Source organism: Protopterus annectens, chromosome 4.part1, assembly GCF_019279795.1.
Source record: "Protopterus annectens isolate FY-2018-M chromosome 4.part1, PAN1.0, whole genome shotgun sequence".
Lineage (NCBI taxonomy): Eukaryota > Metazoa > Chordata > Ceratodontiformes > Protopteridae > Protopterus > Protopterus annectens.
Window position 1 is genome coordinate 374,407,259 of NC_056734.1, and position 15,000 is coordinate 374,422,258.

Here is a 15,000-nt window from a genome sequence, read left to right on the forward strand (position 1 = left end):
GTGGTGGCTGTGGCCCTTGTGGAATGAGGCCTGATATTTTCAGGAGCTGTCTTTCCATGAAAGGAGTAGCAAAAGCGAATGCAATTTCCTATCCATTTTGAAATTGTCTGCTTGAAATTGCTCTTCCTTGCACCCTCGTTGCATATGCTACAAAAAGTTGGTCAGTTTTTCTGTTGGTTTTAGTTCTGTCCAGATAGTAGCATAATTGTCTGTGTATATCCAAGGTGTGCAAAGTTTTTCTCCTTTGTTCTGTGGGTTAGGGAAGAACGTAGGCAAATGAATAGCTTGGTTCAAGGATACCCTGGATACCACCTTTGGCATGAAAGTAGGATTGGTTCTCAGTGACACTCTATCCTGGTGGAAAATAAGAAAAGGCTGCACTGCCATTAATGCCTGTAACTCGGATACTCTTCTTGCTGAAGTGATTGCCAGAAGGAAAGCAGTTTTCCAAGATAAAAACTGTAGGTCTGCTGATGCTGCTGGTTCAAAAGGAGGTAGTGTCAATTTTTCCAGCACAAAATTGAGATCCCATGCAGGTAGAGGGGGTCTCCTTGGAGGTTTAACATTTTTGATCCCTCTCAAAAATTGTCTGAGAAGAGGGTGAGAGAAGATAGGGGGATCCATATTGTATTCTGCTGAAATTGCTGAAGCATGAATCTTAATGGAAGAATAAGACAGTCCATTGTGGAACAGTTCTGCTAAGTATTCTAGGATGTGTGCTAGGTTAGCCACTGTGACATCTGTGCCCTTTGATGTGCTCCAAATGAGGAATCTCTTCCATTTTGCTGAGTATGTTTTCCTTGTGGAAAGTCTGCAAGCCTCCAGGATAATGTCCTTGACCCTCTGAGATAAAACAGTTTGGTTTGGTTTTAAGGAATTTTCCAGGCAGTTAGTTGCAATGTTTTCAAGTCTGGATGCAGGGTCTTGAAATTGTTCTGCGTTAGAAGAAGAGGCCATAGGGGCAGAGGCCATGAGTTTGCCTGAGACATGCTTCTCAGTAGCGGATACCAGTGTTGTCTTGGCCAGTGTTGTCTTGGCCAGTCCGGAGCCATTAGTATCACCTTTGGCTGTTCCTCCCTGATCTTCAGTAGAACCTTGTACATCAATGGGAGAGGTGGAAAGGCATATACTGTTAGGGCATTCCAGCTGAATGAGAGAGAGTCCACCCTCCAGGCTTGTGGGTGGTATGTCCTTGAGCAGAATTTCTTCATTTGGTGGTTGAGTGGGGAGGCGAACAGATCTATCTCCGGCAATCCCCATTTCTTTGTTATGAGTTTGAAGATGTCTGGATGCAGCCTCCATTCGTGAGCATCAGTGGTAGTTCTGCTTAAGCTGTCTGCTAGTGAATTCTCTTTTCCTGGTACAAATTTGGCCTGTAGCTGGATATTGAGATTCAGGCATAGGTTCCACAGATTCATTGCCATCCGGCATAGAGGGTAGGAATGTGTGCCTCCCTGTTTGTTTATGTACCACATGACCGTGGTGTTGTCTGTCCTTATCAACAGATGTCCTTGCTGGAGGAATGGTTTGAATGCCTCGATTGCATGCTTCACTGCCAGCATCTCCTTTTGGTTTATGTGCATGCTTAGCTGTCCTTGAGGCCATAGGCCTTGGATACATTTGTCCACCATGTGTGCTCCCCATCCTAGGTCTGAGGTGTCCGTGGTGATGGTCTGCCTTGGTTTTGGTTTGTTGAAAGGCAACCCTCTGTTGGACTGGCAGGCCTGAGCACACCACAGGAATTCCTTTTGAAGGCATGGAATGATTGGTATCATGGTTTCTAGATTGTGCCCGTGTTGAGACCATACATTCCTTAGGTACCATTGTAATTTCCTCATATGCAGCCTGGCATGTGGGATCAAGATTATGCAGGATGCCATGTAACCCAGGGCCTGCAGGACTTTCCTTGCAGTAAGCAGAGTTTGTCTTGTCAAAAGTCATGAAATAATCTGGAAGTTGTTTTTGTTTTTCTTCTGTGAGAAAAGCCATCTGAGTGATTGTGTCTAGATCCGCACCCAAAAAGGTTATCCTTTGGGATGGCACTAGTCTTGACTTTTGGATGTTGACTGTGTATCCCAAGGCCTGTAGCAGGTGTATGACATAGGCCAAGTCCTTTAACAATTTTGTCTTGTTGTCTGCTTGTATTAGGCAGTCGTCCAGGTATGGGTAAATTTGAATTCCCTGAAGTCTGCAATGGGCAATTACTGATGCCAGGCATTTCGTGAATACTCTGGGCGCAGTAGATAAGCCAAAGGGCAATGCTGAAAATTGATAATGCTCTGATCCTGCAAGAAATCTGAGGTGTCTTCTGCAATCTGGTCGGATAGGGACGTGCAGGTATGCCTCCTTGAGATCTAGAGTCACCAGCCAAGACTCCTTGCCCAACATGGGAAGAAGTTGCTGTAGGGTCAGCATTTTGAATTTTGGCACAATGAGATATGTGTTCAGTGCAGACAAGTCGAGAATAGGCCTCCATTGATTTTCTTTTCTTGGTACAAGGAATAGTCTGGAGTAAAATCCTTGGCCTTGTTCCATAGATGGTACCCTTTCTATCGCTTTCATCTGAAGTAAATTGTTGATTTGTCTTAAAGCCTCTGCCTTCTGGTTTGGTGGAAGGTTTGGCATTCCGCTTCTTTTTGGTAAAGTGTGGAAGTGAAACCTGTATCCTTTGTCTATTGTTTGCAATGTCCATGTGTCCTTTGTAATGCAATGCCAGTTTTGAGAATAAAGCCAGCTTTCATGAAGGGAGCTTCCAGTTGATCCCTGGTAGGCGGAATCAGAGTCAAGTCATTGTGTCTGTCCTGTGGTAGTGGTTGTAGTTGCAGCTGTGGCACTACTCCTCTGGTTGGCAGGCTGCCACTGACGGCCCCTGTAGGCACCCTTTGATTGACCTCTGCCTCTAGGGCATCTATTCCTGCCCCTTTGTGCTCTGGAGGTGTCTGGAAAGGACCACTTCTTTGTAGGCCAGTTTCTGCTGAACCTCGGAGGTTGGACCTGCAGAAATTCCTTTACTGTTTGCACAGATTTTGCTTTTTCTTCCACTTTCTTTAGAAACTCCTGTGCAGGGGAGCCAAATAAATTTTGTTTCTCCATTGGAGCATCAAGGTGTTTAGCCTTGACATGGTCTGGCAAGGATTGCTCTTTTAGCCAGGCATGCCTACGAATTACTGCTCCAGTCATAGCTGATCTAAATGAAGCCTCCAGTGCATCATAGCCACATTTTAAGAAATGATTACTGACCTGCTGAGAGTTGTGTACCAGATCCTGAAGGGATTTATGGTCTAAAGGTTCAGGAGAAGAAAGCTTCTTATTCAGCTGATCTAACAAAAATTCTTGGTACTGTATCATATGAAACTGACAGTTTAATGCCCATGGCAGAAAGAGTAGCAGATGTATAAACCTTTTTACCCCATCTCTCTAATGCTCTAGACTCTCTTTCAGAGGGTAGGGGATTTTTGGCAGTAGCAGCTGCAACTCCTTTTGGGCCCTGAGAAATAGTTTCTGGGTCTGCAGCATGGGCTTTATAGAGGTGGAAGTGAGAATCCGGGACCCTGTAATATCCGTCAGGTTTGGCAGGGGCCGGGGGAAGAGAATCAGGGGCAGAACTGACATCATTATACACATCATCAATTACAGTTAGAACAGGTGGTATGGCTAAGAGCCTATGCTGGGGCAAATGCAAAAATGTCCTTAATCTTTTTTCTAGAATCAGAAAAATCCTGACCCTGCCATTGAAAGTGCTCCCTCATGGAGTGCAAAGTTTCCCCAAAGGAAAATTCTTCAGGTGGGGAGGCCGAAGGAATAGAATCTTCTGCATCTGAATCCTCATAAGGCGAGTAGGCCCCTTCCTGTTGGTCTGAATGATCAGATCCATCCGTGGAGTAATCAGAGGAGAGAGGTTCAGAGGTATCAGTCCTGGGCCTTTTGTCTGGTGGAGGTTGGGAGGCCCTGTCTGGGTGAGGTTGGGAACCCCTAATTAAAGATATAAGCTCCTCAGCAAGACTGAGAATCTGAGAACTTGAGGAAGGCCTCAGAAATAGATTTGGCAGGCAAAGCTTTTGAAAGTTTGGCAGCTTTAGCCCTGGAGAAGGCCTTAATAGACATAGAAGCTGGGGGCCTAGCTGCCCCAAGTGCAGGAGTAGAAATGTCCAAAGGAATGGTGTCAGACAATTCTTGAGCACTAGCTTCGGTAGGGATATCTGTAGCAGACTTAGCCGGGGCCTCTCTGGCCTCGGTTGTCGGAGGTATGGTTTCGGTCGTAGTAAGAACAGAGGACTCTGTTTCAGCCGAAACCGAGACACTCGCATTAGGCCTAGCCGTGGTTTCATCCGGAACAGTGGGCCACGAGTGTCGGTCCTTTTCCTTGCGTTTTTTGGCCATATGCGTAGTCGGAGTTTCCGACGGCATTTTATATGCAAAATCAGTTCCAAAAAATTCTTCTGCAAACTCCGACCGACGTCTAAGAGTCGGTCGGTTGAAGGAGGCACAGGCTAAACAAGCTGATACGTTGTGGTCTGGGCCTAAGCAAGGAAGGCAGTAAGAATGGAAATCCTTATGAGGTATTTGTTTCCCACAAGTTAAACAATTATTTACTTTGTCTGACATCGGCTGAGGCAAGAAAGAGTCCCCAACGGGGTACTTGGCTTTTTTCGAAGTCTTCAGTAGCTGAAATCTCTGGATCTGACCGACCGGCACTTGCGAACAGCTTCTGCTTCGGGCACCGCGCGGCAAGAAAGACTGGGGAAAATGGCGTTGGCTGATGCCTTTATACCCCAGAACCTCTGACGTCAGGGAAAGTGCGACATCAGCCGAGGCCAGACCCAGACTTTGGAATCCAGCCAACCGAAGGGCTGCCTGAGGCAGGACAACCCATATGTTATGACTGCAGATGCATCCTTGAAGGACATCTCCAGCTCTACTCAGTTGCATACCGCCTACTTCGAGGCGATCTATGCCTGACATACAAAGCTATGTCAAATCCAGAATTAATGGACATGCTCCACCTCAGTAAATCTAAATCCCTTAGAGCCACACGCTCGAGGGACTTGAACCTCAGCACAGAAATAAATAGAACTTGCTGGAGGGACAGGTTCATAACCCAGAGGCTGCCTTCGCTCTGGAATAGAATTCCAGTTCATGTGAGGCAGAGCACCTCACTGAATCTCTTCAAGAATCTCCTCGATAGGTGGATGGGGGATCGTAGGTTTGTCCCAGGGATTACTCCACTATTAGACAGAGGCACAGTAAACTAAACCTTAAAAAGGGCACAGTATACTCAAATCAAGGGGTGGTGCAAGCCATACAGAATCTGGCTAGGCTTATAATTGCCCCAGGGCAGATAGCCTAGTATGAACCTATAAGCCATAACGCCTTTAAAGTTCATCAAGGGAGTGGTACCACCAAGGACAATGATGGTCCTGAACCAAAAAGTCTTCCAAGAACATGGAGTCATCAGGCAAAGGATCTTGGGATGAACCTTCTCCGCTTCATAAATTGCAGCGTAAAATCATGAAAAGTGAAGTCTTCAGTGACGGAGCAAGGGAAACCTCCCCATTCCTCTAAGTCACTCTTGGTGGCTTAGGACTCTGGAATAGATTCCGTGTACTTCCATTTGCACATCCACTTTTTTGTGGACATCTTTTTCAAGAGCAACAGTAGGTTCTGAATCAGGAGAACAGACCAGATCTCGTTGAAAGCCCTTGGGACTGCCTGGGGCTCAGGAACACTGTACTACTTGGGAGATCTCTTTGCAGCTTGAGAAAACCCTTTCAACAGCTTCAAAGGGCTGGCACAGATGATGTACAGTGGATATAAAAAAAAAAAGTGTATACACCCCTGTTAAAATGCCAGGTTTTTGATATTAAAAACACGAGACCACAATAAAATTTCAAAACTTTTCCCACCTTTAATGTGACCTATAACCTGTACAATTCAATTGAGAAACAAATCTGTTAAGGGAAAAATATAAAAAATAAAAAACTTACAATAAGCTGGTTACATAAGTGTGCAAACCCTTAAACTAATACTTTGTTGAAGCACCTTTTGATTTAATTACAGGATTCAGTCTTGTTGGATAAGAGTATCAGCATGGCTCATCTGGACTTGGAAATATTTGCCCTCTCCTCCTTGCAAAAGCGCTCCAAATCTGTCAGATTGTGAGGGCATCTCTTGTGCACAGCCCTCTTCAGGTCACCCCCATAGATTTTCTACTGGATTTAGGTCTGGGCTCTGGCTGGGCTATTACAAAACATGAATTTTCTTCTGGTGAAGCCACTCTTTTGTTGATTTGGACATTGTCATGTTGAAACGTGAAATTCCTCTTCAGCTTTCTAGCAGACACTTGAAGGTTTTAGGCCAAAAGTGACTGGTATGTGGAACTGTTCACAATTCCCTCCACCTTGACTAAAGTCCCAATTCCAGCTGAAGAAAAGCAACCCTAAAGCATGATACTGCCACCACCATGCTTCATTGCGGGGATAGTGTTCTTTTGGTGATGCAAAGTGTTTCTGCGCCAAACTTTTTTTGGAATTGTGCACAAAAGTTCAACCTTGGTCTCAGATGAACACATTTTCCCACAAGCTTTTGGGAGACTTTGTATTGTTTTACAAATATTAGCCAAGCCTGGATGTTTTTCTGTGTCTTGCAACCCTACCAGACAGTCCACACATATGGAGAATACAGGAGAGTGCTGTCACATATAGTACACAACCAGTACTTGCCAGAAATTCCTGCAGCTCCTTCAGTGTTGCCATAGGTCTCTTGGCAGCCTCCCTGACCAGTTTTAGTCTTGTCAATTTTGGAGGGAAGTCCAGTTCTTTACAATGTCACTGTTGTCCCATATTTTCTCCACTTTTTGATGACTGTCTTCACTGTTTTCCACGGTATATCCAATGCTGCGGGAAATTTTTGTACCCTTCTACTAACAGATACCTTTCAACAATGAGATCCCTTTGATGCTTTGTAAGCTCTCTGCAGAACCATGGCTTTTGCTGTTCAGGTAACACAGTAAATGTCAGGAAAATTCTACTAGAACAGCTGAACTTAATTTGGGGTTAAGAGTCTCTATTTGATGGCAGGTGTGTACCCAAGATGACAATGCTGTAATTAAATCAAAAGGTGCTTCAAAGTATTATTTTAAGGGTGTGCACACTTATGCAACCAGCTTATTGTAGGTTTATTTTTTTATATTTTTTCCCCTAACAGATTTGTTTGTTTTTCAATTAAATTGTACAGGTTACAGGTCACATTAAAAGGTGGGAAAAGTTTTGAAATGATTTATTATGGCCTCATTTTTTTATATCACAAAAACCTGGCATTTTAACAGGGGTGGGTACACTTTTTATATCCACTGTATGCTCCAATCAGAGGAAGAAAGTGAACCCTTGGTACCGATGAGTCTCAGCCAAGAAACTTCTCAGATCTGAGCTATCTAGGCCCAGAGTGGGGAGGGACAGCTCTGAAAATCTGTGTCTACTTGCCCACCCCTGGAACTCGGCAGTGAAGCTTCAGCTTCAAATCTCTTCTCAATCCAATGGCGTGTGTGCAGAGAGAGCGAGTTAGGGAAGCTGCTAGCAGTTCCAGTTTAGACAAAGGTTCTCTGGGTCCAGTCAGATCCAACATAAACAGACCACAAGGACGTACTGATACAGACTCAGAGTGGAGTGGTACAATAACCAGTGCTTGGTACCTTCTCAGGGGACAGTAACGGGATAACCCCAAGCTTGATTTGCATCCTCAAAAACTTCCATCATCCTCTTAACATCTAGCTCTGAGACAGATGGAGTAGACGCCACCACCAACGGTGTTCTGGAGTACCTCCTCTCCTGGAGAATAGGGGAGTTCAATCTGGGGCTCACTGCTCCCAAGGAGCGCCTAGCTCTTGGAGAAGATCGGATCAGAGGAGTGGTTAGATCCGATTGTACAACACTGAGCCCTGAGAGGACATAGCTGAATAAAATGTGCATACACCCTAGCATATCATAAAAGGTGGAAGAGATGGTTACTGCAGTACTGATCATCCAAAAAACTACTGTTACAGTTTCCCTACACAACTGTACTCTGTTCTTCAGATTGATCACTACCACTGCAGCCTTATCTGTATGGATAGCTTAACCTACTTACATTTGGGAGGTAGAAGGGTCCAAAAGCCTCTTGTAGAATAGCCATAGAAAAGCCTGATCTAGACCTTGAAAAGGAATCAAACATGGTTTTGGACAAGTACACTCAGAGGACTAAACTGCTGCTTCTAGAATCCAACCCTTTCCAAAAAATCCATAGATGAAGCCAAGGCCCTGGAGGAGTGTCTCTCTACTCTGCCTGGAACAGTTTTGTCGTGGTAAGAACAAAAGCCAATAGCTTAGACAACCATTTGGAAATAATCTAATCATACAGGTCTGTCTCTTATCTTCACAAGAAATCAGATATGAAAATCTGAAGAGATTTTGTTCTGGCAATATACTACCAGACTTATGCGGACATACAAGGTAAGGGAGTACCCTCTCTCTCACTTTTAGGTTCAGAAAAGAAAACTGCGAGAGGCATAATTTAGCTTAAAGTAAATTTTGATATAACTTTAGGCATAAAAATGACTACACAAAGAAGCCCAATCTCTGCAGAAAATGAGATGGGGTTGACTCACTATAAGCATGCAGCCTGGCTACTCCTCTTGCATGCAGCCTGGCTACTCCTCTTGCAAAGGTCAGAGAAATCACAATATTTCCATGTTAAGAACCTCAAGTCAGCATGATGAACTGGTTCAAGTGTAGCAAGTGTTAGCATCTCTAAAACAAAATTAAGATCCCAAGAAGAAGCCACTAGTTTTCTTGGATATTTCTTATACAAACCTCCTTTCATAAATATATTGCCATGAGAATGCATTGAAAGAAGGGGGTCCATGGGTAGCTATGAAATGACAGACAATGAACCTTGAAAAACAAGAACACATGGTAAAACCAGAGGAACACTAGCCCCAATGGGTGCTGGTTATGTTGTTGGCACCAACTAGAAAATCTTTTCCATTTCCCCAATATATTTCTAGTAGCAAGCTTTCTTGCCTCAATTAGTACCCTTATTGCACATCCTCATTAAACAGGTGCCTAAAGCAATAAAGACCATCATACAGGCAGTCAACTGAAGATGACTGCGGTAAGGGTGCATCAAACACACCTCTTCTTGTCTGAGTAGATCCATTCTGTGAGGAAGCTTGTGGTAATTTTCCCTGGCCATTTCCAAAAGGGAAAACTATTGTTGCCTGGGTCAGGAGTTGCTACAATAATCTTGGAGGATTCCCTCAAAAGATTCTGAAATTGCCTGGAATTGCCTGGATACAAGAGGAAAGGGAAAGTATAGATAAAGCATACAGGAATATTCCAGTCCAAAGAAAAGAAAAGGTACCAGCCCCTTCAGTCCTTGCACAGAGACCTGGAGCAGAATCTTCCAGCTCACTGTTCAAAGAGGGAGGACGCAAAGAGGACTAAAACTCTTAACAGATGGATCAAATCTCGGAAGATCCCCAAATATGGCTTACTTTTACTTTTGAGAGGGTCTGCCCTTGTCCTACTCAGCTCATCTGCCACAATCCTGCTCTGACAAGATGTAGGATGCCTGTAGAGAGAAACCCCAAGCCATTATTAATGGTCTGCAAAGGGGGCAATCCTCACTCCCCATTGCTTGTTGGTGTCCCTTGACTGTGCTATTACCTGTAACCACTTGAAGAGGCCCAGGAGACCAAAGACTGTTCAGAGAATCAAGTGCCGCAATTAGTCCAAGCATCTTTTACATTTACATGCTTGCATCTATTATGTCTCAAATACCTTGCATTTTTATCCCTCCCGAAACTGCTCTGCAAGCAAAGTCAGAGGAGTCTGTTGTGACCGTTTTGGAGCCGGGGGGGATTTGCTATCTAAAAGACTCTTTTCTGCCAAAATTCAGACTGGGATTTGAAAAGATAATGGGTGCTGGGGCTGGGAACAGAGAGACCTCACATGACAAAGAAATGGTATATGTAGTCTTGCCAGGGATATCATGTGAATCACAGATGCCATAAGACTCAAAATCCTGAGGTATTCCCTCAGTGACCAAAGAGTGGAAAACCTTAGAAATGGATCCAATTTTTCCTGCAAAAGAAAAGCTCTTTGAACAGAGGTATCTAGCAGACATCCCAGAAACACAATCCTGTGTGATGGAGTAAAGACTTGAATTTTCTCTTGGAATTCCAGTTTGTCCAAGAGAAGTCTCACCCAAGTGAGACATTCATGACACTTGGGAACTCTACAATAATAGGTAGTCTAAATGTGGAAAAAAGTGGAACACGTGTAGCCTGCAATGAGCTGTAACTGGAGATAGTCAAGAGACTGAAAATTGGCGTGATTGGATCACACTAAGAAATACCTGATATCTAGATGAATAAGGATGTTCTTTTGTCTAGTGTTACAAAGAAACTTAAGGAAGAGGAAGCAATAGGCTGTGTAGTGACAACATTCTGAACTTGGGCGACATTACAAATTAGTTTAGGAAAGAAAGCTCCAGAACTGTTCTCCAAATTCACTGGCATGAAAAACATTCATGAATTAAAGCCCTTCCAAACTGGAAGAAGGAACTGCCTCTATTACTCAGACAACATATGTTGAAGAACAGGAGGGAAAACAGAGGTGCATGGCCTGGTAGATAAGGGATTACCCTGGAAAAGAGGAATTTCACTACCAACTGTAACCTTGATGAATGATCTTCAGAGCCCATTTGTCTGAAACCACCTGCTGCCAAAGACAGTAGCAGAGATTTAGATTTTCTGCGAGTGAAAAGGGACTGAATGCTCTAGTAGCAAATGAGTTCAGAGGAGTGAACAATGGTGCCTTACATAATGTAAGGGAGAACCTAGAGTAATATAAAGACAGCAGTTAGCAATCTTACCCCTAAAAGTGAACCAGTCCCATTCAGTGAAATGGGTGGACTACATAATCTAAGATCTGGAGACAGCTAAAGTTTTCAAGGAAAAGGGAAACCAATACAAACAGTGTTAAAAAGGCACAGAGGGAACTAGCAAATCCAGAACCCAACGATCTGGATTACCAGTTGTATTACATTAAACTACCACTCCTAGTAGTATCACCTATTAGGGGAATACAGATTAACTTTCTCACTTTTCATCTAGAAGTAAACTACTCAGACTTAAGTGGACCAAGGCCCTGAAGAAAGGAGGGGGTCGTAAAAATAAGGTAAACCAATACTATGGCCATGACGTCTGCAAATGAATACAGACATGGGGGTTTGGAGAAATGCTGTACTGTAAAAGTGATCTACTCAAACATTTACTACCAAGTTCCTACACAGCTGTGCTGTGTTTTCCATCACTGCTGCAGTAATCCCAACTAGCTGGGATGATTCCCAGAGATTCAATCTGAAAAAGTGGTGGACTGAATGGATTGACTGGGTTGTAGAACTCCATATAAAATGGCTGTAGCCAGCCCAGCCCTTGCTCCAAAGAGAATACCCAAACTGTTGTGCTTTGGAAAAGTGCATTCATTCAGACAACTTAAAGTGCAAAAGGACTGCTTTATGTTATTGCCCGATTTTGAGGTGGTGTACACTCTACTCTGGTTAGCTGCCTGGCTGCAACATACCCACAGGAATACAACAGTGGATTACTTCAAACAGGTTTTTCCTTTTGTTTTAACTTTTCAATGTAGGGGATTAGAGGTCAAGAACCTGAGTGCTCAGTAACTTTCTGCCAAGGCTATATAGTAACAGAAGGTACAAGAACTGAAAATCAGTTTTTGTTTGCACAAAGCAGTTTAAATATGAAACATTTACCTAAATAAAAGGAATTTCTTAATTACAAATTTAAAGACGCATCAAAATTCCATCATAAACTTCAGTAAGCTATGGACCAAACAATTACTTTAGCAACACACCACTACAGTCAAACACAAGTAGGCTAACCTGCTCTATCACTACTGTAAAACACTGCTAAGTTCAGGTAGAATTTCTAGATACACAGATGTGTTGGGGGTTTCAACTACAAAAGAAATTCAGACAATGTCTAGACCCTTCTATAAAGGAGACCCTGCAAATGCCAATTTACACACAAAACGCATTTGAGGGGTCAGGTAGCAAAAGTAAAGGCACCACAGAGCATCAAACAAGCATCTTGGATAGCTTCTACTGCTGCTCTGGAAGTCCTGTAAAGATATTCACACACAATTAACCGAAGGTTCTCACTCAAATTACCTGACCCAGCCAACTAGTCTCCTTGCACAAACACGTCTACAAATCAAATGTAACAACTGCTTAAATATGGAAGTACACTCTTAGGGCTAAATTCTCACCCACAAAGATGATGACCCTCACACACAAAGAAGTAAATATCAGGCACTGTGAACATTGATTACACCTATAATCCCTACTAGTTTGATTCAGACTCTTTCCTATATTCATGCAGATTTCCAACATGAACTTTTGAGGTAGCTTGTCAAAGTTCTCACTATGCATAGTGCTACTTTAAATAAAAGATTAAATGAAATAAAAATGGAGACAAGACACCCCTTCCTCCCAAAGAACTAAATATTTTGAGCACAGTCGCAGTGTTGGAAAGTAGAAAAAAGGGAAAAACTGCAGGCCATTTTCTCGCTTCAGTGGAAAAGGGTGGAGGGACTAAAGCCAGACCACAAAAAAATCAATTGGCAACTTTCAAAAAAAATGTTGGGTACCGGAGATTAATACACTCAAACTGCACAACATACAGAATTAGAAACTGCTCATTGTTTTTTTCAGTGCATAATAAGACACAGCAAATAAAGCAAGATTTTATTATGATGCAAATTAAACTTGAAGGAATGCTGAACACCGATATCCTATGCAGCAGATTTGCCAAGGACTCTTACCTATTCCTACAGCAGCCAATGAGGAGATGAGATGAACACAAATGACGCAGCAAAGTAACAGATGAGAAAAAGATATTGGAGGAAAACACAAAATCACAATGAATTTATTAAAAATAATCAAAGAAAACAAACAGCCACATTTTCTAACCTTAAAATGGTGTACTACATATGTTGTTACAAGCTTGAGGCTTAGAAAGTGTAATAGAACTAGGTGTACATGCAGCATGGGTGAGATGTAGAGGCGAAAGTAGAATAGTATACCATATAGTGCTGCAACTCAAGATACAGTATATCGAATATATACACCGGCAGCAACTATAAATGGGGTTTACTTAGACTTTTCTGCAACAATGTGTCACATGCAATGCAGCAGACAACCCCTCAAAGTACCACATACATGCTCTCTTTAGACTTAACTCAGTCTACCTTTCCTTCTCAATTCATCGTTAATGGACTATCAGCAGAAGTAGACTTCGCAAAAGAGGAGACTCGCATCAAGAAATGCATAGCACAGAGACAGCAATGAATGACCACAGAAGCATACAAACTATGCCATCACAAACAGATGCATTAAACAGATAACTCTTCACACTACCATCTACCCTAGCACTAGCCTTAGAACTGTGCACACTTTTTAGACTTAAGGTAAAGCAGAAAAGCCATACTGGTTTCACCAGTATGTATACAAAAACAGTTTCAGCCATACTCAAAAGTACCAGATGACCCATACAAAACAGAAAGTCAGTATGGAGGAAATCAGCATTTAATTTAGGAGAAAAGTGCCCACAAAAGAATGTATACTCAATTTCTTATCTTCCATTTTCACTATTACAGCCCTACATGAACAAAAAAATATACTGCGAGAGATGGACGTCCAGAAAATCAAAACAAAAAAGTATGGTGACTGGGACTACCACTGCAGCAAGTTCAAAAGACTGACCTTGAAAACTGTGGCAATAGCAGGCATACTTCCATTAGAATGCATTATTTTGCCAATAAATCCTGTTTTGGCTGAATTTACCTACAAGAATGGATTAGTCAGTAAACCATCAAGACCACGGCTTTTTTATATCCATACTTAAAATATGAACAGGTAATATCCGAACCTCGAAAATTGTTAATGGTGTGTTTATAATTACCATCCTATTTTAAAGGCGTGCTTAATCTATAGACAGTACATTAAAATGGACATCAATGCAGTTACTTGGCCCCTATCCATCTACAATAATCTGTTGCAAAACTAATATGAACAAGACCATTACGCAAATATTTCTAGGCATTGCTGAAATTAGTGATTTTTGCCTGATCTGTACTTCTGTAAACCACGGGTACTTTGGGAGGATTCTGCTAAACCAAGGAAGACCATCATACCAAACAAATTTTGTTACATTAGAAGAAAATTCAGTGGAGCAGGAGAGGCAGAAAAAGCATAGCCTCTGCTGACAAAGAAGTACCAATCTCAAAAGGCAACTAGGAATTGCTTGTATTGTGTGTTTTGGATAAAGGATGGGTAGAATTAAAAAGGTATACCCCCCACCGTGGAAGTAAAGGTAAATAGGTCTGGACTACTTAATCCACAGATGGGGGGTGGGCAAGTGGTGGTCATCCATAAAATCAAACCTAGTCTAATAAAGTACAATTTCAACATCAAAATAAGATAAAACCCAACATTGCCAACAGTTACAGCTGCACATACAAGATGGCAAATGGGTTCAACAACAAGATGTAGTACACAGTTAAATTTTGAGATGAAGTGTTACAAAAAAGGACTGATCACCTTCACAGAAAAAGAATGAAAAATCCCCAATGTAGTCTGAGCTACAGTTTACAAGACTCATTTAAATTTCTAGTTCGAGTTTCATGTGGAGTTACAATGTGGATCACACAGGACCATCAAGGAATAGTTCCCATTAGTTCCCCAGAGAAAATTATATGGTGGAGAGTGCCTGCGAGTACAGTTTTAAAAAAACGATAGCTTTGGGGAATGTTTTGCTGGTGCTGAAGCTCTAAACATAAGCTTAAGCAATAATCTAAGACGTTGGTGTGGTATATTAAGATTAACCCATGGCTGGTGTGGTTTAATCACGAGGGTGAAGCCAGAGTGCTTAAATAAAACCAGTTG

General features: G+C 42.5%; 1 protein-coding gene across 1 annotated transcript in view; it reads right to left on the reverse strand.

Moving 5' to 3' along the window:
* Positions 1–15,000, reverse strand: part of AP2M1 (adaptor related protein complex 2 subunit mu 1) — a 1,300,958-nt gene that overhangs the window by 1,164,702 nt on the left and 121,256 nt on the right. The gene's annotated exons all lie outside the window — the stretch shown is intronic.